This window comes from Caloenas nicobarica, chromosome 1, assembly GCF_036013445.1.
Source record: "Caloenas nicobarica isolate bCalNic1 chromosome 1, bCalNic1.hap1, whole genome shotgun sequence".
Taxonomy (NCBI): Eukaryota; Metazoa; Chordata; class Aves; order Columbiformes; family Columbidae; genus Caloenas; species Caloenas nicobarica.
The window spans coordinates 216,365,493-216,390,476 of record NC_088245.1 but is presented as its reverse complement, the minus strand read 5'-3'; the positions used below and the strand labels follow the sequence as shown (position 1 = coordinate 216,390,476).

Below are 24,984 nucleotides of genomic sequence, written 5' to 3'. Positions count from 1 at the left end.
GGGGCAGTGGAGGATGTATGGGGTGCTGTGGGGCAGCGCTGTGCATCTATTGGGCAGAGTAGAAGAGCTCTGGGGTGCTGTGGGGCAGCACTGTGGGACTATGGGGCAGAGTGGAGGAGCTCTGGGGTGCTGTGGGGCAGCACTGTGGGACTATGGGGCAGAGTGGAGGAGCTCTGAGGTGCTGTGGGGCAGCACTGTGGGTCTTGAGGGCAGAGTGGAGGAGCTCTAGGGTGTTATGGGGCAGCACTGTGTATCTATGGCGCAGAGTGGAAGATGTATGAGGTACTGGGGGCACTGGTGTGAATGTATGGGGCAGAGCAGAGGAGCTATGAGGGTATGGGGCAGTGCTATGCATGCATGGGGCAGAGTGGAGGAAGCACGGGTGCTGTGGGGCACTGCAGTGGATCTGTGGGGCTGAGTAGATGAGCTATGGGGTTCTGTGCAGCAGTGCTGTGGGTCTGTGAGGCAGAGGGAACAAGATATGGGGTGCTGTGGGGCAACAGTGTGGGTCTATGGGTCAGAGTGCAGGAGCAAGGGGGTGCTGTGGGGCAGTGCTGTGCCATCTATGGGGCAGAGTGAAGATTCTATGGGGTGCTGCACAGCTGTGCTGTCCATCTCTGAGGCAGAGTGAGAGCAGCTACAGAGTGCTGTTGACCTATGGGGCAGAGTAGAGGGGCTATGGGGTGCTTTGGATCTAGGGGGCAGAGTGGAGGAGCTATGGGGTGCTGCAGTTCTATGAGGCAAGAGTGAACAAGATACGGGGTGCTGTGGAGCAGCACTGTGGGTCTATGGGTCAGAGTGCAGGAGCCATGGGGTGCTGTGGGGCAGTGCTGTGGATCTATGGGGCGGAGGGGGGGAAATACAGGGCGCTGTGGGTCTATGGGGCAGAGTGGAGAAGCTCTAGGGTGCTGTGGGTCAGCACTGTGGGTCTATGGGGCAGAGTGGAAGAGCTATGGGGTGCTGTGGGGCAGTCCTGTGGATCTATGGGGCAGAGGGGGGAACTACAGGGTGCTGTGGGTCTATGGGGCAGAGTGGAGGAGCTCTAGGGTGCTGTGGGTCAACACTGTGGGGCTATGGGCCAGAGTGGAAGAGGTATGAGGTACTGTGGGGCACTGGTGTGGATCTATGGGGCAGAGAGGAAGAGCTATGGGGTGCTGTGGGACTATGGGGCAGAGTAGAGGAGCTATGGGCTGCTGTGGGGCAGCGTGCAGGAGCCATGGGGTGCTGTAGGGCAGTGCTGTGGATCTATGGGGCAGATTGGAGGAGGTATGGGGTGTTGTGGGGCCACACTGTGGGTCTCAAGGCCAGAGCGGAGCTGCTCTAGGGTGTTATGGGGCAGCGCTGTGCATCTATGGGGCAGAGTGGAAGATGTATGAGCTACTGAGGGCACTGGTGTGAATGCATGAGGCAGAGTGGAGGAGCCATGACATTGTGGGGCAGTGCTATGTATGTATGGGGCAGAGTGGAGGAAGCAGGGTGCTGCGGGGCACTGCAGTGGATCTATGGGGAAGAGTGGATGAGCTATGGGGTGCTGTGCAGCAGTGCTGTGGGTCTATGGGTCAGAGTGCAGGAGCCATGGGGTGCTGTGGGGCAGTGCTTTGCCATCTATGGGGCAGAGTGAAGATTCTATGGGGTGCTGTGTGGCAGTGCTGTCCATCTATGGGGCAGAGGGAACAAGATATGGGGTGCTGTGAGGCAGTGCTGTCCATCTATGGGGCAGAGTGAAGATTCTATGGGGTGCTGTGTGGCAGTGCTGTCCATCTATGGGGCAGAGTGAGAGCAGCTCCAGGGTGCTGTTGACCTATGGGGCAGAGTAGAGGGGCTATGGGGTGCTATGGGTCACTGTGGGTCAGTGGGTGGGTCACTCACCTGCTGGGGGTTGAGCCTCTTCTGGGGTGTTTCGCCCCACAACAGCCCCATTGACCCCACAGCCCCCATGACTCCCCACACCCACCCCATAGACCCTTGTGCCCTCCCGCATAGTGGGCAGTGGAGGCGTGGTCAGAAAGGGTGGTCATGTGGACAGAGGTGTGGGGTGCTGTGGGGCAGAAACGTGGATCTGTGGGGGAAAATGTAGAAGCCATGAGGTGCTATGTATGTATAGGGCAGGGTGCAGCAGCTAAAGGGTGCTGCAGGGCAGCACTGTGGGCCTAAGGGGCAGAGTGCAGGAGCTATAGGGCGCTGTGGGGCAGCACTGTGGATCTATGGGGCAGACTGGAGGAGCAATGACATGCTGTGGGTCTATGGGGCAGAGTGAACAAGATATGGGATGCTGTGGAGCTGCACTGTGGGTCTATCGGTCAGAGTGCAGGAGCCATGGGGTGCTGTGGGGCAGTGCTGTGGATCTATGGGGCAGAGGGGGGGAACTACAGGGCGCTGTGGGTCTATGGGTTAGAGTGCAGGAGCTCTAGGGTGCTGTGGGGCAGCACTGTGGTTCTATGGGGCAGAGTGGGAGAGGTATGAGTTGCTGTGGGGCACCGGTGTGGATCTATGGGGGAGAGTGGAAGAGCTATGGGGTGCTGTGGGTCTATGGGGCAGAGTAGAGGAGCTATGAGGTGCTGTGAATCTATGGGGCAGAGTGGAAGAACTACAGGGTGTGGGTCAGTGTGTAGGTCACTCACCTGCAGGGGGTTCAGCCTCCTGTGGGGTGTTTCACCCCACAACAGCCCCATTGACCCCACACCCCTGTGACCCCCCACAACCACCCCATAGACCCTTGTGACTCCCCCCATAGTGGGCAGTGGAGGCGTGGCCGGCTGGAGAGGGGGGCGTGGCCAGGGTGGAGCAGATGGGGGCGTGGCCAGGGTGGAGCAGATGGGGGGCGTGGCCCGGCTGCCTTCAGTGTTCTCTGAGCAGGAGCTGCAGTTGTAAAAAAAAAAAAAACCAAACAAACAAACAAACAACAAAAAAAAGGCGTTATTTGCTTCAAAATCCTGGGAAATAGCCCCAACCCCCCCTGCTTAAATATTAACTTAGTGAGCAAATTGATTGCAAAAAAAAAATAGATCTTAAAAGCTTCTTTGAGCACAAATTATCCTAAAACCAGCCCAAAAATATCAAAAACCCACCCAAATATGGTCCCTCCCAGCTTTATATAATAGGATAAGATATATATTAATGTATTAGATATATTATATAGTAATTATATATTACTATATCAATACATATATTAATATTAATGAATATTAACATATCATAAATATTGTTATAATACATTATACATCACATTATTATATTATGTTATTATATATTAATTAATTAATATTAGGAATTGATGGTTAGTATATAATATACATTTTTATTATTCATCATATTATTATATAATTTATATTATATTGTTAATACACTAATATGTTAATTTTATAGATCTGTATTATTATATTCATATATTACCATATTAAATAATATAGTAATATTGAAATAATACAATTTAAAGAATTAGGTGGGTTTAGGGACGCGGCGACCAATCAGCGCCTTCCTCCCCTGGGAGACAGCCGCGCGGGGCTGAGCCAATGGGAGGCTTTCCCGCCAGACGGCACCGGCCAATCAGCGGGCGTCTCCTCACCCCGCTCAGGGAGAGGGGGGAGACAAAATGGCGGCGGGTTAAAAAAGCCGAGTTTGTTCCCGCTTAAATATTAATTTAGTAAATTATCGATAAATAGATTTTAAAAGCACCAGATCTGGGACCCCGAACTTTAGATATGTTCGGTAAAGTGAATTCAGCCCCCAAATCGCCTCAAAAAGCAACAAAATGCCCCTCCCGACTTTAAATACAATAATTTACACAATTATTTAAACATTTAAATTATTTCAACAATTAAGCGGCTTTAGGAGCCTCACAACCGCCCAAAAAGCTAAAAAAAAACCCTAAAAACCTCAATTAAAAAAACCCCCTCATAAAGCCCCGTTTAAATATAATAATTTAACCTAACAAGCAGTTAAAATAAAAAGCTGAATTTGGACTCGTAATCCTGGGAAACAGCCCCAAATCTCCCCCTGCGCTTTAAATATTAATCTATTGAATAAATTCATTATCAGTAAATAGATTCTAAAAGCTTTAAAGCCCCAAATCTGCCCCTCGAGCTTTAAAAGCGTTAAATAAACCTTTAAAAAGCCGATTTAGACCCAAACAGCCCCAAAACGGCTCCTCCCAGTTTTAAAAGCTTTAAAGTCACAAATCAGCCCCAAAATGGGATCCGCAACTTTAAATACGTTTAAAATGCGAATTCGACCCAAATGGCCCCTCCCGACTTTAAATACAATAATTTCGACATTAACTTTAATAAATCGAACAATTAAATTTTAGGAGCCTCAAACCCGCCCAAAATGTTCCAAATAAAACCTCAAATAAACCTTTTAAACATATTAAAAAAAATAACATTAAAAAAAACCCCCCTAATCTGGACTCAAACTCCTGGGAAAAAGCCCCAAACCTCCCCCCGAGCTTTAAACATTAATTCTCCTGATAAAATTACAATACAGAGATTTTAAAGGTGCCTTTTAGCACAAATCGGCACCCAAAACCCCCCTAAAATATTTTAAAAAAACTTCTAGAAGCCGAACTGGACCCAAACCTCCCCGGACTCCCGAGAAAAGCCCCAAACCGGCTCCTCCCGCTTTGAACACAACGATTCGAACAGTTAAAGCGGCTGCGGGAGCCTCAGCCCCCACCCCAACAGCCACAAACCCGCGGCTTTTAAACCCCCAGTTTCGATCAAAGCCCCAAATACACCCAAGCCCGCCGGGCACTCGTCACACCGCCGAGCCCCAATTAACTCCCGCACGATAATTAACGCCCTGACCCGCCCGTTAATTAACGCCCTGACCCGCCCGTTAATGGGTTCCAGCCGCCGCTCCCGCTGCTCTCGGTCCCTCGGGTCCCGCGGCGGGGGGGGGGGGGGGGGGGGGGGGGGCGGATCAGCCGGTTCGGCAGCGCCGAGCACCATGCGCAGCCGCCGCTGCCACGTCCTGCACCCGCGCGCGCTCCGCGCCACGTCCTTTATCACCTCGCTGTCCAGCCCGGTCCCGCCCTCCGCCCGCCCTCCGGCCAATGGACGAGACGCCCGCCTCAGCCGCGCTGGCCAATCAGCGCCTCGTTACTGTGGGAGAACGTCGGCGGGAAGACCGCGACCAATCAGCGCCTTTTTTACCTCAGAGGCACTAGCGAATCAGCGCCTGGCACGGGCTGGGTGAACGTCGGCGGGAAGGCAGTGACCAATCAGCGCCTTTCCCCCTCAGCGATACGATCACCAATCAGGACCTTTCTCCCACCCCCTCGGAGAAGCCCGCGCGGGGATAAGCCAATGGGCGGCTTTCGCGCCGGGCGCCCCCTCCTACCTCACTATAAAATGGCGACGGCGAAAAGGAGGGGGGGAGACAAGATGGCGGAAGAGGCAGGAAGCGGTGGCTCGTCCGGCGGCGGCGATTGAGGCGGGGGGGGGGAGTCGGGGCTGGGCGGAAAAGCGGCAGCTCCTGAGACAGCAGCGGCAGCAGCAGCAGCAATGGCGATCGGGGGGATGTGGGGGGGCGAAAAGCAGCGGCTCCTCCGGCCGCAGCGGCAACGGCGATCGGGGGGATGTGGGGGGGCGAAAAGCGGCGGCTCCTCCGGCCGCAGCGGCAACGGCGATCGGGGGATGTGGAGGGGCGAAAAGCGGCGGCTCCTCCGGCCGCAGCGGCAACGGCGATCGGGGGATGTAGGGGCGAAAAGCGGCGGCTCCTCCGGCCGCAGCGGCAACGGCAATCGGGGGGATGTGGGGGGGCGAAAAGCGGCGGCTCCTCCGGCCGCAGCAGCAACGGCGATCGGGGGATGTGGGAGCGAAAAGCGGCGGCTCCTCCTGCCGCAGCGGCAACGGCGATCGGGGGATGTGGGGGGGGAAAAGCGGCGGCTCCTCCGGCCGCAACGGCAACGGCGATGGGGGGATGTGGGGGGGGAAACCGGCGGCTCCTCCGGCCGCAGCAGCAACGGCGACCGGGGGGATGTGGGGGGGGCGAAAAGCGGCGGCTCCTCCGGCCGCAGCGGCAACGGCGATCGGGGGATGGGGGGGGGCGAAAAGCGGCGGCTCCTCCGGCCGCAACGGCAACGGCGATGGGGGGATGTGGGGGGGGAAACCGGCGGCTCCTCTGGCCGCAGCGGCAACGGCGACCGGGGGGATGTGAGGGGGCGAAAAGCGGCGGCTCCTCCGGCCGCAGCGGCAACGGCGATCGGGGGATGTGGGGGGGGGAAAAGCGGCGGCTCCTCCTGCCGCAGCGGCAACGGTGATCGGGGGGATGTGGGGGGGAAAACCGGCGGCTCCTCCGGCCGCAGCAGCAACGGCGACCGGGGGGATGTGGGGGGGAAAACCGGCGGCTCCTCCGGCCGCAGCGGCAACGGCGATCGGGGGATGTGGGGGGGGAAAAGCGGCGGCTCCTCCGGCCGCAGCAGCAACGGCGATCGGGGGATGTGGGGGGGGAAAAGCGGCGGCTCCTTCGGCCGCAGCCAGGACGTGGCTTCACCGGCACCGCGCGCTGTGAGGCTGCGGGGCGGGTGTGGGGCCGGGGGCTCCGGCGGTCCCGCAGCGGCGGCCGCGGGGCGGGATGGGGCGGCTGTGGCGGTACCTGTGGGGCACCTATGGGGCTGCTATAGGGGCTCTTCAGAGGCGTGTCTGGAGCACTTAGGGGCAGGTACAGGGCTGCTATAGCGGTACCTGTGGGGCTGCTATGGGGTTACTTATGGGGCACAGATCGGGGGGGGACAGCTGGGGGTGGCACCGCATGCAGGGGGTGGGGGCAGTGCGGAGGGGCGGGGACTATGAGAGGATGTGCCCAGGGAGAGCCCTGCCTGGGGAAGGGGGTGGAGCCTCCGTGTGTCACGCCCTGTGGGAGGAGCCCGGGGGTGGAGCCTGTGCAGGCGTCACCCCTTGGACAGCCCACTCGGGGGTGGGGTCAGCAAGGGATGTGCCCCAAGGGGGCGGGGCTTAGCAAGGGAGGGGCTTTGCAGGGGGTGGAGCCTTTACAGGACATGCTCTGAGGGGGCGTGGCTTAGGGGAGGTGGTTGGGAGGAGTTGGGGGCGGGGCCTCAGTGCATCATGCTCCTCGGGAGGTGCAATGAAAGGGGAGGGGCCTGCATGGGACACGCCCCTTGGGGAGGGCACACACTGGCAGGGGTGGAGCTTTGAGGGGGATGGAGTTGGGGGCGTGACCTCTCGAGGACACGCCCCTGCAGGAGAAGCCCAGACTGGATATCACAGTGAAAAATTAAAATTAACTGTTGTTAATCAGATGTAGTTTACTGTCTTTTTGGCTCTACTTAGAGGTAATTCATACCTGTGATGTTTTCACACACCTCCCAAAAAAGCTGTGGTTAAATATAGACAGTCATGACTCACTGTTTTCTAATTTTATTTTGCATCTAAATCTTTTAATGTTATGTTGGGAATCATTACTACCTGGGAGGTTTTTTAATACCTCCATTTATAAACAGCCGGGGGCCATGTTGGGGTATTTTTAATTAAGGAAACTGCTGTTTCAACCCGCAAGTGAAAACAAACCACACGTACGAGGCTGGACACGGTCAAACCAACCCCGGCTGGTTCAGCAGCCGCTGCCAGCGCGTCCATTCACCGCCTGCCCAGCCCGACAGACCTGCTGGGCACACGTGTCCTGGTGAACTTGTACCAGCACTGCATTCTGGGGAGAAATACATCCTGTAAGAATCCTCCTCTAAAACACTGCAGATCAACAATAGTTTTAAGTCACAGAGACTCCTCGTTTTCTCTCTGACTCTCACAACAGTAATAAATAAATCCCAAAGGACAGAAAACGCCAGGATAGGCTGGAAACAACAACAAACCCCACATGGCAGAAACAGTACCAAGCACCGTAAGTAACACTTAAGCATCTCAAACGAAAATAAATGACAAAACACCTCGGGAGAGGTCTAAAGAAAGATGAACGAGTCCACAGAGAGCGATACTAAAGCCCTCCTCCCGAGAGGACCATGTGGGGGACAGAGGCACTTGGAAGGGACGTGGTTTGACGAGGCCACTTGCCACACACATTGATTCTTGTGCCTGGAAGGACAATGGAGGGGACACGAGGGGACAGGGGGCACACGAACGGTACAGAGGGATGTGGGGAGCTGATCGGGGTGCCTGCGATGGCTCCAGGGCACGCTGCCCAAGGGAGAGGTCCCTCAGCAACTGGAGGCCACGTGAAGGGCTCTGGGTCAGAAGAAAGGCAAACAGAGGCCTCTGGGCTGCAAAATACACAAACAGGTCCCCAGGCAACAAGAACACGGGGGGCGGCTACAAGGAAGGTGAATGGGGGCTCTCAGGTGCCCCAAAAGACAAGCTCAGCTGTCCTGAGAGGAGCAGGTGGAAATCAGAGGAGTTCTAAAGGGAGCGGAGGGGCAAACAGAGCGGTCTTGAGAGCGTACAGAGGGAAAAATGAGGCCTCTGGGATGTGCCAAAAGCAAATGGGGAAATTTAGAGGGGAAGAGAGAAAAAGAGGGGAATTTAATGAAGCAAAAGGTCAAACAGGCACCTTGATGCCACCAAAGAGCCTGCGGGCACCCAAAGGCAGGCGGGGCAATCACAGAGGAACTGGAAGGAAACGGGTTTCTGAGGGAACAAGGTGGCAAGTAAGCCTGTGAGAGGCCCAGAGGCAAATGGATGTGTCCTGAGGAAAGCAAATCGAAAGGTTCTTACCTCTGAGAAGTTCTCCTTGACTTTTGTTCCACCAGCAGCCATCCTGTGGTCTCGGCACAGCCTGGGGATCCCTGACCTGCACCACCACAACCTTTAACAGGACATCGGGCAGTTCTAGAAGCTGAATGACAAACAGCAACTATTTCTCCAGGACAGCTTTGATGTAGGATTGTTTTATTTTGTTTTCCCTGCAGAGCACAGGGAGAAATTTCTCCTCCCCACAGTACCACTAAACACCCCACCCATGATCCTTCAGGCATTTTGGGGCTGTAACCCCCCCATCTCTCACTGGCCTGCTCCTCCAGTACCATCAGCACACCCCCCAGTAACATCACCCCCCCAAATCCCCCCTTCTTTTCTCTCCAAAAAAAGGTAGAAAAGGGAAATAGCCCCCACGAACAGCTCCTTGCTCTCATAATGCCATTTACATATGTACATACCACAACTCCTCAAAACAGGGGGCAGTGCCCCAAACAGTCGCAGTCCCCATCCCACAGGCCAGCAGGTGCCCCATGGCACGGTGGGGAGGGAAGATGTTGCCACGTCTCCCGCTTGGGCTCTGCTCTCCCACATTCTGTTCCCCATCTGGGCTGCGGGATCTCCTGAGCATCAGGTGTTCATAGCTCCCCCTATGAAAAACAAAAATTTGAAATTAGAGTTCAGCATCTTAAGAAAACAGCGCAGAAAGAAGCAGAGGAATTAGTCAGAATAAGGGATCGACAAGCGGCAGCGCTTCCTGGCCGTGCGCTGCAGTACCCGAGTTTCGCCACACGACGGCAGCACCGAGGCGCGCCGCGGCACCGCATTGGGGCGGCCGCCTGCAGTACCGCGCTTTGCCCACAGGACGGCAGCACTGAGACCCGGCGCGGCAGCCCCGGGCGAGCAGGCGGGCCGCGTTCCGCGGGAATCCCGCAAAAAAACCCAAACCAAAACAAAAAAACCAGAGAGCCGCGGCAGGAAAGCGCCCCTGTCGCAGGGACGGACGCAAGTCCCGAAAACGAACACCGCCGCCCGCCAGCCCGGTGCCGGAAGGCTAACGCGCCCCGCTTGCTCTGCTGGCCGACGGCACCCGGAGGCAGCGCCTCTGAGTCCCGACCCCAGCTGTCCCCGGCCCGCGGCAGCATGCAAGCACGCGATCGGCCCGCTCTGCACTTGAATTGCCATTCCCTCCGCCCATCGCCTCCCCGCCTGAAGCGCAAAGCCACGTGCATATTGGGCGCGAGGTCTTGCGCTGTCTTTTTGTGCGTGCGTTTTCTTTTTCTTTCTCTTGTGCCACGTTGTCCAGAAACGGGAAGCCGAGCGCGTGGGTGCCACGGCTCCACGGGGCTCCTCTCCACCGGGAGGGCGCTCGGGCCGGGAAGGACCCTGAGCCTGGCGTGGGTGGACACACCCCATCGCACGTACAGACATAGAACCCGCCGGGCCTCGCCCTGAGCTTCCGCACTTCCGCCAAAGCGGCACCCCACTCGCCGCGCCGCTGAGCCTGCAACCGCACCTTAGCTCTGTTTGTAAACATCCCCCTGACAAAAGGGGGCTGCGCCGCTCCCGGAGAGACCGCAATACCGGGAACAGGCGCTGCACCGGAGACACGGCTCCAGGCCACAGACCGTTAGCCCACCTGCCCTAAGAGTCACACGCCTCTCACCAGCTTCGCGAGCTCGGCCATGAGGGCAGGAGGGGGAAACCTAACTAAACACCTCCCCACTGCACTGGCCCATCCCGTTCCTCCTGTTCCAACGTCACGGTCACCCTCGTCACGCCCGCACTCACCTGCCGCCTATTTCGCCGCTCCGTTCCCCTCGCTCCCTCCTACCGTCCCGCCGCGCTCAGCGGGCACCGACACCCGGCGGGAGGTTCCCGCCTGTCACCTCATGCCCCTCTGCCGGCTCCGGGGACCTCACGAAGGACTGCCCTGCCCTGAACCGCCTGCCTCCAGATCCCCGGGAGCCAGCCGCAGCGAGGGCTCCGCAGCCTCTCGTCCCTCGCCCCGACGCCCGTCCCGTTCATTGCCGGTACCCCCCCGAGACACCACGGACACGCTTGCCAGGGAGCTAGCTATTCCAACCGGATTGAGTCGGCGCGCTCTCATTGGCTGCTTTCCACCCCACCGCGCTGCCCTCCTATTGGATGCTCCTTCCCGCGCTCCGCCCCCACAAGCCCGCGCCTGCGCCGGACCTGACTGAGGACTGCGCCCATTTGGGCATGCGCAGTAGGGACTCCACAACCACCGCCCCTTCGCCAACCTCATTGGCTGCCTACGCACGTCAATCGCCATTCTCGCCGCCTATCAGCGCTCCGCCCCTCAACCTTGCTCGCGCCGTCTGATTGGCCCGCTCTGCATCCTCACTCGCCTGCTCGCCGCCCTGCGGGGACCCCGAGCGCATTTGGCCGTGCAGCTTCAAAGACGGAAACTAAAAAGCAAAGAACAAACCGCCGTCATTCGCTTATCCTAAAAAGGTGTGCGGATGCCTACCCACGCCACAAAAACCCCTTAGCTTTCATTTTCCTCCGGCACTACAACTGCACAGGTGTGAACTCGTAAAATTAAACCATCCATCTCCCAGACACACGCTTCGAACTTGACTACGGTGGGTTTCTGTTTGTCTTACACCAACGGACTTGCACATTTGTGAGCAAACACATTCATTTTGAAGCACAGCCCCTCCCGGGGGAAAAACACGTCTTAGTCATTGAAAAAAATAAAATCCGACTTGGAGCTCCCAAACATTAGGGAGCGGCGGGGAAACAAACGAAAGCGAAGACCAACAGCAGCATCGTAAAGTAGTATTCAGCTTCAATTCTGATCACGTACTCAAAAGCCTCTCTCAGCCCTACGAACGATTAGTCCTTTTCTGGAAAGACACATTTTTTTACCTGAATGTCCTCAATTGAAAACTCCACTAAACAGAACGGGGATCGAGCCGCAGGACAACATGTCATCGACATATTAACAAGGAAAAAAACCCACAAGTAAACCCCAGCTTCGATTACTAGTTTCCATCCCGTTTCATTCCTTACATTTCAACTGGCACCCAGGTGCTCCAAAATTAACTATACCCATGCCACTTCTCACTAAAAATTCAGTTCTACGTTTAAACATTCAAGGCTATTGCCAGTGTGCCCATAAATTCACTGTGAACAAAGACAAGAGAAACGCTCGACCCTAAGGAGCGCCGGCCGGCAGGTTTCTCCCCCCTCTGCCCGGGACCGAGAAGACGCCGCCACCGCTGCCGCCTCCTGCCGCCCCTCACGCCACTGCAGCGCGCCCGCTTCTTTTCACACCCCCGGCCCTTCTTCTTGCCCCGTGGGCAGCTTCAGCTGCCCTGGAACGCGCTTTCCCAGAGCCGCGCGGACGACAGACACGCATACCCACATACACTTCCCCAAGCCTAAGCGTAGCCAGGATTCCCTTCCTCGCCCTCAACGTTTTTGTTCAAGAGTCCAGCAGCTCACCTGTCCTCGTGAGCAAACAAGCAAACAGAAAAGAAAAAAGAAAGAAAAGAAAACAAGAAAAGGAATGATCTCTCCCAGGCAGTTTCTCTAAACAGTCGAGAGATTATAAAATTGCACGTGTCTTTTCCAAGCAGAATGAGCCTGTGATTCCACGAAAAAGGAGGGCAAGGAGCAGGTCAGCTTGTCAGAGAAAGACAGGGACAGGGCGCAAGACAAGGCGACACAGAGAGAGAGGCAAAAGGGACAGGGAGGCAGGGCAAAGGGAAGGAGAGGCCAAGATCAGAGACAAGCAGCAGGACACAGACGGTGGGGAAAACTCCTAGAATGGGCAGCGGGAGAGACAGACCAAGGAGAAACGGGCGCCGGGCCGCGGGACAGGGAGCGGGGCAGAGCGTCACGGAAACAAAAACAAAGAGGGAACGGGACAGAGAAACGAGGGGAAAGACAAGGAGAAGGGCAGAGAAACAGGAACGGGGGCGGGCAGGGAGCAGGACCGAGAGATGGAGCGAGGAAGGGAAAAAAGGACGGGGGCAGAATGCAGGGAGAGAAACGATGACAGGGAGCAGGACAATAGCATGGGCTGCAGGACAGAGACGGAGGAATTGCAAAAACACAGACACGAGGAGCACCACAGAACGACAGCCAGGGGAAAGAGGCACAGAGAGCGGGACGGCGCCGGAGCGGAAAAAAACAAACCAAACCAACGGCGCTGGGCCGCTGGAGAGAGATACGCAGAAAGAAAAGAACACCCAGGAAGAGAGAAAAGAAAGAGGGGATGGCTGGCTGGGGGAGGGAGGGGAAAGCAGTTAGAAAGGGCGGGAGAAGGACCGCCACAGAACAACAGAAAAGCCAGCGAGGCCAGGCAGGGCAGGGGGGCCGTGACACTGCTTGTCTAGCAGTATAATCTGCGATCTGCCGATTTATTTCCAATTTCCTGATCACCGCTCCCTTTCGATGCCCTTTGCAACGCACGATGGCAACTTTTCTAGCAACGGCACAGCTTCCAACAATTGGAGTATCATATTTAATCTGTCTTCCTTCTGCTGTTAATCAACTTTGTTCTTTTCAAATGGCACGCACCATTCTAAAAACATACTTTGAAACGGTGCAAATATTAACCTCCTTCTCTTTGGATAATTCTAAAGCTCGTGTGAGCGCAGCTTTCTGGGCAGAAGTCTCTGCAGGTAAAGGTTTAGTTTCGATTACCTGGTGGGTAGTTGTCACCGCATGCCCGGCTTCACGTACTCCTTGCTTTACGCAGAGCTGCTTCCGACGGTGAACCAGGAGCCTTCAGCATCCTCCAGTGGCCGGCTGGTCCTTTAGATCCGGTCCGCTGGAGTAAACAGCTTCTGTTGTTTCCGAGCAATCGGACACCACAGGCTCCGAAACAGATCCACTGAGGAGAGAAGCTGGATTGACAATGTCAGTAGTAGCAATATTTCCATCATCTTGTTCCACCCACACGGCCTGGTATTTCAGGGGACGCTAATACAGTCATTTGCTGTCCCACAGTGAGCTTACGAGCTTCCCGCACGTCGAGCGCGACAGCTGCCACGGCTCAAAGACAGCCAGGCCGGCCTTTGCTCGCTTCGTCTGGTTGCTTAGGGAAGCAGACCGCGGCTCGCTTAGGAGACCTTAACCGCTGTGCCGGAACACCCAAAGCAATACTTTGCCTTTCGTGTGAGTACAACCAAAACGGTTTGGTGACACCTGGGAGGCCCAGGGCCGGAGCCCTCGCCAGTTCCTTTTTCAGTTGCGAAAAAGCCCTCCCGGCTTCTCCCGTCCAATTCAACTCGGAGCTGTTTTCTTTCAACAGTTCGTACAAAGGCTTTACTGAGAGTCCATCATTATAAATCCAAAGCCCGCACCAACCTGTCCTTTCAAGAAACGTCCGCAGCCCTTTTACCATCGCCGGTTCCCGCGTCCGGCAAACAGGTTCTTTCCGCTCTGTCCCCAGCTCTCGCCGTCCTCCGCAGATCTCCAGTCCCAGATAAGTCACTCGGTGCCGCATCAGCCGGGCCTTCTGTTGGGAAACCCGATGCTCACTTAATCGCAGAAAATCAGTCAGCTTACAGTCCATTGCACACAACCCTCTTCGGGTTCTGTGCCTATAAGGAGACAACAAAGTCCCACTGCCCGGAAGAGCTTCCCAGGCGTCACGTTCTCGTGCTAACCGGTTTCCGAAAATCACAGGGCTGCTCCTGAATCCCCGGGGTGACACAACCCGCGTTAATTGGGTCTTTCTCCCACTAAAGGGATTTTCCCACTCAGAAGCAAAAAGCTTCTGACTCTCTTTGGCTAATGCAAGACAGACAAAGGCATCTTTGAAATCCAACACAGCAGACCATTTGTGATTATCTCGCCATTTATCTAACAATGTGTAAGGGTTAGCTACTACCGGGTGTCAATCTGCGGTAATTTTGTTTATTGCTCTCCAGTCTTGCACTAACCTATAGCTTTTACTGTCTGGTTTCTTTACAGGCCGGATTGAAGTGTTCGCTTCTGACTCACCTTCTATCAGCAGCCTAAACTGCAAAAAGTTACCGGTCATTTCTTTTACCCCTTCTCTATCCTCTCAGTTCAGAGGATATTGTCTAGTTCTGACTGGTCCAGCTCCAGCTTTCAAATTAATTTTCGCTGGTTCTGCATTCTTTGATTTACCAGGAACTGCCGAAGCCCATACCCCTGCAAATACTTGATCCAATATTTCCCGAGCTATTTGGCTTTGCTTGTCAGTTTGAATCATTGCCAATTAAAATCTCACCTCTTTTGTCTTGAATCTCACTTTCCCCCATTTGAATGTTATGATTGCTTTCAATTGTTTTCATAGGTCTCGCCTTAGTAAGAGTTTTGGAGACCTAGGCATATGTAAGAACTTATACATCCTGATTGGTTTTCCTAACTTATATTTGATTGGCCGTAAAAATAAAGCTTTCTCTTGTTGGCCAGTAGCTCCCACTACGGTTACAAAATCTTTATCTAAGGGTATCGTTTCCTGGTTCAAAATAGAACAAGATACTCCAGTATCAATTAAAAACTCCATTTCTTTTCTGTGTTTCCCTGGCTTTACTAGGACCGGTGCATCTGCTAGGCTGGATTCCTCAGGTTCCCGTCAATCAACTTCTGCCACTGACCATTACATCTCATCGAGGTTTCTCTATTCACGTTATCCCCAGGTGGCCCCCCAGTCTTCCCTGTGAGCTAAAACACACCCTAGCGGGCTCTTTGTCGGCGTTTTTTCTGATTGGCTGCTTTCCACGCCACCGCGCCGTCCCATTGGCTGCTCCTCCTCGTGTTCCGCCCCCACGAACTCTCCTCGGGGCGCAGCCGCGCGAGGACCGCGCCATTGGGGCCCGTTTTCCCCACAAGCACGGCTCCCAGAGCCGACTCTCCGGGGCGGCGGAGCCGCAGCGGAGCCGGCCGGGCACTCACCGGGGCCGCGCAGAAACTTTGTCACACGCATATCTTTGCGTGTTCCCTTTGTCACACGCATATCTTCGCTCCCGGGGGTCCGCGGGCAAAGGGGCGACGGGGGGGCAGTGTGGAACGGGGGGGCCTGAGAGGAGAGAGGAGGGAGCGGGGACACGTCTCACGGGGGAAAACATGCCCGCGGGGCACGTTTGGAGAGAAATCGTTTGGGGAGGGGCAGAGACACGCGGGAGGCAGTGCAAGTAGAAAGGTGCACGGGGCGGGGGGGGGACGGGACGTGTGTGGGGGTGACCTGCACCTGGGGGGTCCACCCGGGACCACCCACAGCAGACGACTCACCTGGGACAACCCGCAAAGGAGAATTCGCTCTGAAGAACCGACCCACGACAGAGACTCCACACCGGATCATCCCCAGCAATGCCCCTGCGACTGCTGGTGTTTCACTCCGTATTTGCCCCAAAAGGGGGGCAGTGTGCCTGTCCATAAGACAGGTTATTTTTTTTTTCTTAAACTTTTCAAAAATGCCTAATTTTGAGAGGTTTTGGCACTTTTTCACAACATGCTTTTGGTTTAATGCACGAAAATATGGTTCATTTTGCTTTCCAGCTGCGCGCATCCAGGGAGAGTTTGCTTTCCCCAGGGCCTAAAATTGTTCTTTTTTTTATTATTTTCCCCATTGCACATGCAGACTCAGGGTGTTCGGCGTGCTTCTCAGCTGCTGTGGCGGTTCACGCTCTCTGTGCGCAGCCCCAGAAGGGGGCACCAGGCGTTCACAGCTCCCCCTCTGAAAAACAAAAATTCCAAACTAGAGTTCAGCGTCTGAAAAAAAATAGCGCAGAAGAAAGCAGAGGAAGTCAGTCGCAATAAGGGATAGCAGAGCAGCTGAGCTAACGGAGGATTTGGGGGAAATGGGCCACCTTGAAACACAAGGCATCTTTTAAAAGCCAGAGCGATTTGAGCAATTCAAGACAACATTAAGACAAACTGACACCATTTGGGACACACTCAGCGGACAAGGAAACGCTCTCGCTGACGCTAGAAAGCATCTCGCCCCTTCCCTCCGGCACCGCCGCAGGAGACAACCCCAGCGAGGCCACGGGACAGGCTCGCGCCGCCAGCGGGATCTGCGCTCACGGATCTGCTGCCACAGCTCCGGCCCTCGCGACGCTGCTGCTGCTGCTGCTGCTGCTGCTGCGCATCTGGCTCAGTCAGTAAAGCTGAAAGTGTGCAGCTCCAGAGAGTGACACTAAAAAGCAAAGAACCAACCGCGGTCATTCACTTTATACGAAAAAGGCGTGCGGATGGTTACTTACACCAGAAAAAACTCTTCTCTTCCATTTTCCTTTGGCGTTTCCTTTGGCACGGGCGCCTGCACCATCGCCCAGCGGCAGCGCTCGCTCGCCGTGCGCTGCAGTACCCGAGTTTCGACACACGACGGCAGCACCGAGGCGCGCCGCGGCACCGCATTGGGGCGGCCGCCTGCAGTACCGCGCTTTGCCCACAGGGCGGCAGCACTGAGACCCGGCGCGGCAGCCCCGGGCCAGCAGTCGGGCCGCGTTCCGCGGGAATCCCGCAAAAAAACCCAAACCAAACCAAAACAAAAAAACCAGAGAGCCGCGGCAGGAAAGCGCCCCTGTCGCAGGGACGGACGCAAGTCCCGAAAACGAACACCGGCGCCCGCCAGCCCGGTGCCGGAAGGCTAACGCGCCCCGCTTGCTCTGCTGGCCGACGGCACCCGGTGGCAGCGCCTCTGAGTCCCGACCCCAGCTGTCCCCGGCCCGCGGCAGCATGCAAGCACGCGATCGGCCCGCTCTGCACTTGAATTGCCATTCCCTCCGCCCATCGCCTCCCCGCCCGAAGCGCAAAGCCATGTGCATATTGGGCGCGAGGTCTTGCGCTGTCTTTTTGTGCGTGCATTTTCTTTTTCTTTCTCTTGTGCCACGTTGTCCAGAAACGGGAAGCCGAGCGCGTGGGTGCCACGGCTCCACAGGGCTCCTCTCCACAGGGAGGGCGCTCGGGCCGGGAAGGACCCTGAGCCTGGCGTGGGTGGACACACCCCATCGCACGTACAGACACAGAACCCGCCGGGCCTCGCCCTGAGCTTCCGCACTTCCGCCAAAGCGGCACCCCACTCACCGCGCCACCGAGCCTGCAACCGCACCTTAGCTCTGTTTGTAAACATCCCCCTGACAAAAGGGGGCTGCGCCGCTCCCGGAGAGACCGCAATACCGGGAACGGGCGCTGCACCGGAGACACGGCTCCAGGCCACAGACCGTTAGCCCACCTGCCCTAAGAGTCACACGCCTCTCACCAGCTTCGCAAGCTCGGCCATGAGGCCAGGAGGGGGAAACCTAACTAAACACCTCCCCACCGCACTGGCCCATCCCGTTCCTCCTGTTCCAACGTCACAGTCACCCTCGTCACGCCCGCACTCACCTGCCGCCTATTTCGCCGCTCCGTTCCCCTCGCTCCCTCCCACCGTCCCGCCGCGCTCAGCGGGCACCGACACCCGGCGGGAGGTTCCCGCCTGTCACCTCATGCCCCTCTGCCGGCTCCGGGGACCTCACGAAGGACTGCCCTGCCCTGAACCGCCTGCCTCCAGATCCCCGGGAGCCAGCCGCAGCGAGAGCTCCGCAGCCTCCCGTCCCTCGCCCCGACGCCCGTCCCGTTCATTCCCGGTACCCCCCCGAGACACCACGGACACGCTTGCCAGGGAGCTAGCTATTCCAACCGGATTGAGTCGGCGCGCTCTCATTGGCTGCTTTCCACCCCACCGCGCTGCCCTCCTATTGGATGCTCCTTCCCGCGCTCCGCCCCCACAAGCCCGCGCCTGCGCCGGACCTGACTGAGGACTGCGCCCATTTGGGCATGCGCAGTAGGGACTCCACAACCACCGCCCCTTCGCCAACCTCATTGGCTGCCTACGCACGTCAATCGCCATTCTCGCCGCCTATCAGCGCTCCGCCCCTCAACCTTGCTCGCGCCGTCTGATTGGCCCGCTCTGCATCCTCACTCGCCTGCTCGCCGCCCTGCGGGGACCCCGAGCGCATTTGGCCGTGCAGCTTCAAAGACGGAAACTAAAAAGCAAAGAACAAACCGCCGTCATTCGCTTATCCTAAAAAGGTGTGCGGATGCCTACCCACGCCACAAAAAACCCTTAGCTTTCATTTTCCTCCGGCACTACAACTGCACAGGTGTGAACTCGTAAAATTAAACCATCCATCTCCCAGACACACGCTTCGAACTTGACTACGGTGGGTTTCTGTTTGTCTTACACCAACGGACTTGCACATTTGTGAGCAAACACATTCATTTTGAAGCACAGCCCCTCCCGGGGGAAAAACACGTCTTAGTCATTGAAAAAAATAAAATCCGACTTGGAGCTCCCAAACATTAGGGAGCGGCGGGGAAACAAACGAAAGCGAAGACCAACAGCAGCATCGTAAAGTAGTATTCAGCTTCAATTCTGATCACGTACTCAAAAGCCTCTCTCAGCCCTACGAACGATTAGTCCTTTTCTGGAAAGACACATTTTTTTACCTGAATGTCCTCAATTGAAAACTCCACTAAACAGAACGGGGATCGAGCCGCAGGACAACATGCCATCGACATATTAACAAGGAAAAAAACCCACAAGTAAACCCCAGCTTCGATTACTAGTTTCCATCCCGTTTCATTCCTTACATTTCAACTGGCACCCAGGTGCTCCAAAATTAACTATACCCATGCCGATTCTCACTAAAAATTCAGTTCTACGTTTAAACATTCAAGGCTATTGCCAGTGTGCCCATAAATTCACTGTGAACAAAGACAAGAGAAACGCTCGACCCTAAGGAGCGCCGGCCGGCAGGTTTCTCCCCCCTCTGCCCGGGACCGAGAAGACGCCGCCACCGCTGCCGCCTCCTGCCGCCCCTCACGCCACCGCAGCGCGCCCGCTTCTTTTCACACCCCCGGCCCTTCTTCTTGGCCCGTGGGCAGCTTCAGCTGCCCTGGAACGCGCTTTCCCAGAGCCGCGCGGACGACAGACACGCATACCCACATACACTTCCCCAAGCCTAAGCGTAGCCAGGATTCCCTTCCTCGCCCTCAACGTTTTTGTTCAAGAGTCCAGCAGCTCACCTGTCCTCGTGAGCAAACAAGCGAACAGAAAAGAAAAAAGAAAGAAAAGAAAACAAGAAAAGGAATGATCTCTCCCAGGCAGTTTCTCTAAACAGTCGAGAGATTATAAAATTGCACGTGTCTTTTCCAAGCAGAATGAGCCTGTGATTCCACGAAAAAGGAGGGCAAGGAGCAGGTCAGCTTGTCAGAGAAAGACAGGGACAGGGAGCAAGACAAGGCGACACAGAGAGAGAGGCAAAAGGGACAGGGAGGCAGGGCAAAGGGAAGGAGAGGCCAAGATCAGAGATAAGCAGCAGGACACAGACGGTGGGGAAAACTCCTAGAACGGGCAGCGGGAGAGACAGACCAAGGAGAAACGGGCGCCAGGCCGCGGGACAGGGAGCGGGGCAGAGCGTCACGGAAACAAAAACAAAGAGGGAACGGGACAGAGAAACGAGGGGAAAGACAAGGAGAAGGGCAGAGAAACAGGAACGGGGGCGGGCAGGGAGCAGGACCGAGAGATGGAGCGAGGAAGGGAAAAAAGGACGGGGGCAGAATGCAGGGAGAGAAACGACGACAGGGAGCAGGACAATAGCACGGGCTGCAGGACAGAGACGGAGGAATTGCAAAAACACAGACACGAGGAGCACCACAGAATGACAGCCAGGGGAAAGAGGCACAGAGAGCAGGACGGCGCCGGAGCGGAAAAAAACAAACCAAACCAACGGCGCTGGGCCGCTGGAGAGAGATACGCAGAAAGAAAAAAACACCCAGGAAGAGAGAAAAGAAAGAGGGGATGGCTGGCTGGGGGAGGGAGGGGAAAGCAGTTAGAAAGGGCGGGAGAAGGACCGCCACAGAACAACAGAAAAGCCAGCGAGGCCAGGCAGGGCAGGGGGGCCGTGACACTGCTTGTCTAGCAGTATAATCTGCGATCTGCCGATTTATTTCCAATTTCCTGATCACCGCTCCCTTTCGATGCCCTTTGCAACGCACGATGGCAACTTTTCTAGCAACGGCACAGCTTCCAACAATTGGAGTATCATATTTAATCTGTCTTCCTTCTGCTGTTAATAAACTTTGTTCTTTTCAAATGGCTCCATGGGCACGCACCATTCTAAAAACATACTTTGAAACAGTGCAAATATTAACCTTCTTCTCTTTGGATAATTCTAAAGCTCGTGTGAGTGCAGCTTTCTGGGCAGAAGTCCCTGCAGGTAAAGGTTTAGTTTCGATTACCTGGTGGGTAGTTGTCACCGCATGCCCGGCTTCACGTACTCCTTGCTTTACGCAGAGCTGCTTCCGACGGTGAACCAGGAGCCTTCAGCATCCTCCAGTGGCCGGCTGGTCCTTTAGATCTGGTCCGCTGGAGTAAACAGCTTCTGTTGTTTCCCAGCAATCGGACACCACAGGCTCCGAAACAGATCCACTGAGGAGAGAAGCTGGATTGACAATGTCAGTAGTAGCAATATTTCCATCATCTTGTTCCACCCACACGGCCTGGTATTTCAGGGGACGCTAATACAGTCATTTGCTGTCCCACAGTGAGCTTACGAGCTTCCCGCACGTCGAGCGCGACAGCTGCCACGGCTCAAAGACAGCCAGGCCGGCCTTTGCTCGCTTCGTCTGGTTGCTTAGGGAAGCAGACCGCGGCTCGCTTAGGAGACCTTAACCGCTGTGCCGGAACACCCAAAGCAATACTTTGCCTTTCGTGTGAGTACAACCAAAACGGTTTGGTGACACCTGGGAGGCCCAGGGCCGGAGCCCTCGCCAGTTCCTTTTTCAGTTGCGAAAAAGCCCTCCCGGCTTCTCCCGTCCAATTCAACTCGGAGCTGTTTTCTTTCAACAGTTCGTACAAAGGCTTTACTGAGAGTCCATCATTATAAATCCAAAGCCCGCACCAACCTGTCCTTTCAAGAAACGTCCGCCCGCAGCCCTTTTACCGTCGCCGGTTCCGGCGTCCGGCAAGCAGGTTCTTTCCGCTCTGTCCCCAGCTCTCGCCGTCCTCCGCAGATCTCCAATCCCAGATAAGTCACTCGGTGCCGCATCGGCCGGGCCTTCTGTTGGGAAACCCGATGCTCACTTAATCGCAGAAAATCAGTCAGCTTACAGTCCATTGCACACAACCCTCTTCGGGTTCTGTGCCTATAAGGAGACAACAAAGTCCCACTGCCCGGAAGAGCTTCCCAGGCGTCACGTTCTCGTGCTAACCGGTTTCCGAAAATCACAGGGCTGCTCCTGAATCCCCGGGGTGACACGACCCGGGTTAATTGGGTCTTTCTCCCACTAAAGGGATTTTCCCACTCAGAAGCAAAAAGCTTCTGACTCTCTTTGGCTAATGCAAGACAGACAAAGGCATCTTTGAAATCCAACACAGCAGACCATTTGTGATTATCTCGCCATTTATCTAACAATGTGTAAGGGTTAGCTACTACCGGGTGTCAATCTGCGGTAATTTTGTTTATTGCTCTCCAGTCTTGCACTAACCTATAGCTTTTACTGTCTGGTTTCTTTACAGGCCGGATTGAAGTGTTCGCTTCTGACTCACCTTCTATCAGCAGCCTAAACTGCAAAAAGTTACCGGTCATTTCTTTTACCCCTTCTCTATCCTCTCAGTTCAGAGGATATTGTCTAGTTCTGACTGGTCCAGCTCCAGCTTTCAAATTAATTTTCGCTGGTTCTGCATTCTTTGATTTACCAGGAACTGCCGAAGCCCATACCCCTGCAAATACTTGATCCAATATTTCCCGAGCTATTTGGCTTTGCTTGTCAGTTTGAATCATTGCCAATTAAAATCTCACCTCTTTTGTCTTGAATCTCACTTTCCCCCGTTTGAATGTTATGATTGCTTTCAATTGTTTTCATAGGTCTCGCCTTAGTGAGAGTTTTGGAGACCTAGGCATATGTAAGAACTTATACATCCCGATTGGTTTTCCTAACTTATATTTGATTGGCCGTAAAAATAAAGCTTTCTCTTGTTGGCCAGTAGCTCCCACTACGGTTACAAAATCTTTATCTAAGGGTATCGTTTCCTGGTTCAAAATAGAACAAGATACTCCAGTATCAATTAAAAACTCCATTTCTTTCCTGTGTTTCCCTGGCTTTACTAGGACCGGTGCATCTGCTAGGCTGGATTCCTCAGGTTCCCGTCAATCAACTTCTGCCACTGACCATTACATCTCATCGAGGTTTCTCTATCCACGTCATCCCCAGGTGGCCCCCCAGTCTTCCCTGTGAGCTAAAATACACCCTAGCGGGCTCCTTGTCGGCATTTGTTCTGATTGGCTGCTTTCCACGCCACCGCGCCGTCCCATTGGCTGCTCCTCCCCGTGTTCCGCCCCCACGAACCCTCCTCGGGGCGCAGCCGCGCGAGGACCGCGCCATTGGGGCCCGTTTTCCCCACAAGCACGGCTCCCAGAGCCGACTCTCCGGGGCGGCGGAGCCGCAGCGGAGCCGGCCGGGCCGGGCACTCACCGGGGCCGCGCAGAAACGGCGACGAACGGCGGCGCGGCGGGACCGCTCCGGGCTCGAGCGGGGCGCGCACACGGCCGCCGAGAGCGCCGCCCGCGCTTGCCAGCGGCCATCTTTGCGCATGCGCGTCGGGAAGCCCGCGGGACACGCCCCCCCTGCCCGCCCCTTCGCCGCCCTTCCCGCAACCCGATTGGCTGCCTATGCACGTCAATTTCCATTCTCCCCGCCTATCACCCCCCCTCCCCGTTTGCCCCGCGCTGCGCTCCGCTCCGCCCCTCCAGCTTTCTCGCGCGTCCTGATTGGCCCGCTCTGCACCCCCCTTCGCGTTCTCTCCACCCACTCGCCGGAACCTCCAGGCGATTTGCAGAGCCGGCGCGGTTTGACATAGTTACAATCAGATCTATTTAGACTGAGGTATCTCTTTACACCAATTAATAAATAGAAGATATGTATACAGGCATGAGAGAATATATGGAGATGATATATAATATCTATTGGGACTATGTAACACATAGTATTTACACATAGCTCTATCTACTCTACCCTTTTTTCTATTTTAAATTGCTTCCTATAAAAAATAATTTCTCATTTTCAAGTCCATCATTATTTAAATTTACAAATAGACAAGACGTTTGTATTTTTAAAACCCTCAACAGAAATTTTTTACATTCTAGAATCCTTTATATAATATAGTAGAAAAAGCTTTCATTTAAAAATCACTTTAGATATACATGAATACCATTCTGCAATATATAAATACAAATGACAGATTTCTCTCTGTTTGGACATCTCACACTCATATTTACAGGTTTTAATACGTTTTATCCTCCCCCATGAATTTTCAGGCATTTTTGGACTGTGACCCCCTCTTTTCAGGGGGACTCCCTTTGACCCCAACTTACCTGCTCCCCCACCTGCATCACCAGCCCCCAGTCACGCCAGGGTGCCGTAAGTGACACCATCACACAAAGCAAGGGAAACAGCCCCAACGGGCAGCTCCTTACTCTCATCATGCCATTTGCGTACGTGTACGTACCACAACCCCCAAAAAGCGTAGGGGGCTCCCCTAGGAAAACAAAGAGGGGGCAGCGCCCCAAAGAGTCGCAGCCCCCATCCCACAGGCCGGCAGCTGCCCCGCGGCACAGCGGGGACGGAGGACGGCACCACGTCTCCCGCTCGGGTTCCCCCGCCACGTTCTGTTCCCCTCCTGGGCTGCGGGATCCGTGGGGGACTACGGTGGGTCCGTGGAATCCCTGACGGAGGGCATGGGAACAGAAATCAGCCTTGAAGATACTAAGGCCTACACGTGAGAAAGATGGGAGGAAAGGAGTATCCAGAGATATTAAGGTGTACTCGTGAGAGAGAAGGGAGTAGAAGAGTAACATTGAGGATAGCAAAACTAGCCAATGAGATGTTAGTGCTGTAACTTGTAACCAAGAGTGAAGAGACAAATGAAATCATAAAACTGTATAAAAATGCACTTGTGGCAATAAATGGCATCTCCTACTTTCATCCTGGAAGAACTTGGTCTATATCGTTTGTCCGTCTCAACCGCAACACCAATCTGCTGAGCATCAGGCGTTCACAGCTCCCCCTCTGAAAAACAAAAATTCCAGATTAGAGTTCAGCGTCTGAAAAAAAATAGCGCAGAAGAAAGCAGAGGAATTCAGTCGGAATACGGGAGAGGAGAGCAGCTGAGCTAATGGAGGATTTGGGGGAAATGGGCCACCTTGAAACACAAGGCATCTTTTAAAAGCCAGAGTGATTTGAGCAATTCAAGACAACATTAAGACAAACTGACACCATTTGGGACACACTCAGCGGACAAGGAAACGCTCTCGCTGACGCTAGA

At 55.1% G+C, this 24,984-nt stretch overlaps 1 long non-coding RNA gene across 2 annotated transcripts; it reads right to left on the bottom strand.

The window, feature by feature from the left end:
* Positions 1-9,134: 9,134 nt before the first annotated feature.
* LOC136001432 (uncharacterized) lies at positions 9,135-23,206 on the bottom strand. Of its 2 annotated transcripts, none has more exons than XR_010607800.1 (4): positions 23,136-23,206; positions 14,010-14,160; positions 13,344-13,470; positions 9,135-9,313 (listed from the first exon to the last, which is right to left on the bottom strand). It is a non-coding gene; the product is annotated as an uncharacterized LOC136001432 (long non-coding RNA). The 2 variants fall into 2 exon arrangements; XR_010607799.1 differs by lacking the exon at positions 23,136-23,206 and adding an exon at positions 15,906-16,022.
* Between the last annotated feature and the right edge of the window lie 1,778 nt (positions 23,207-24,984).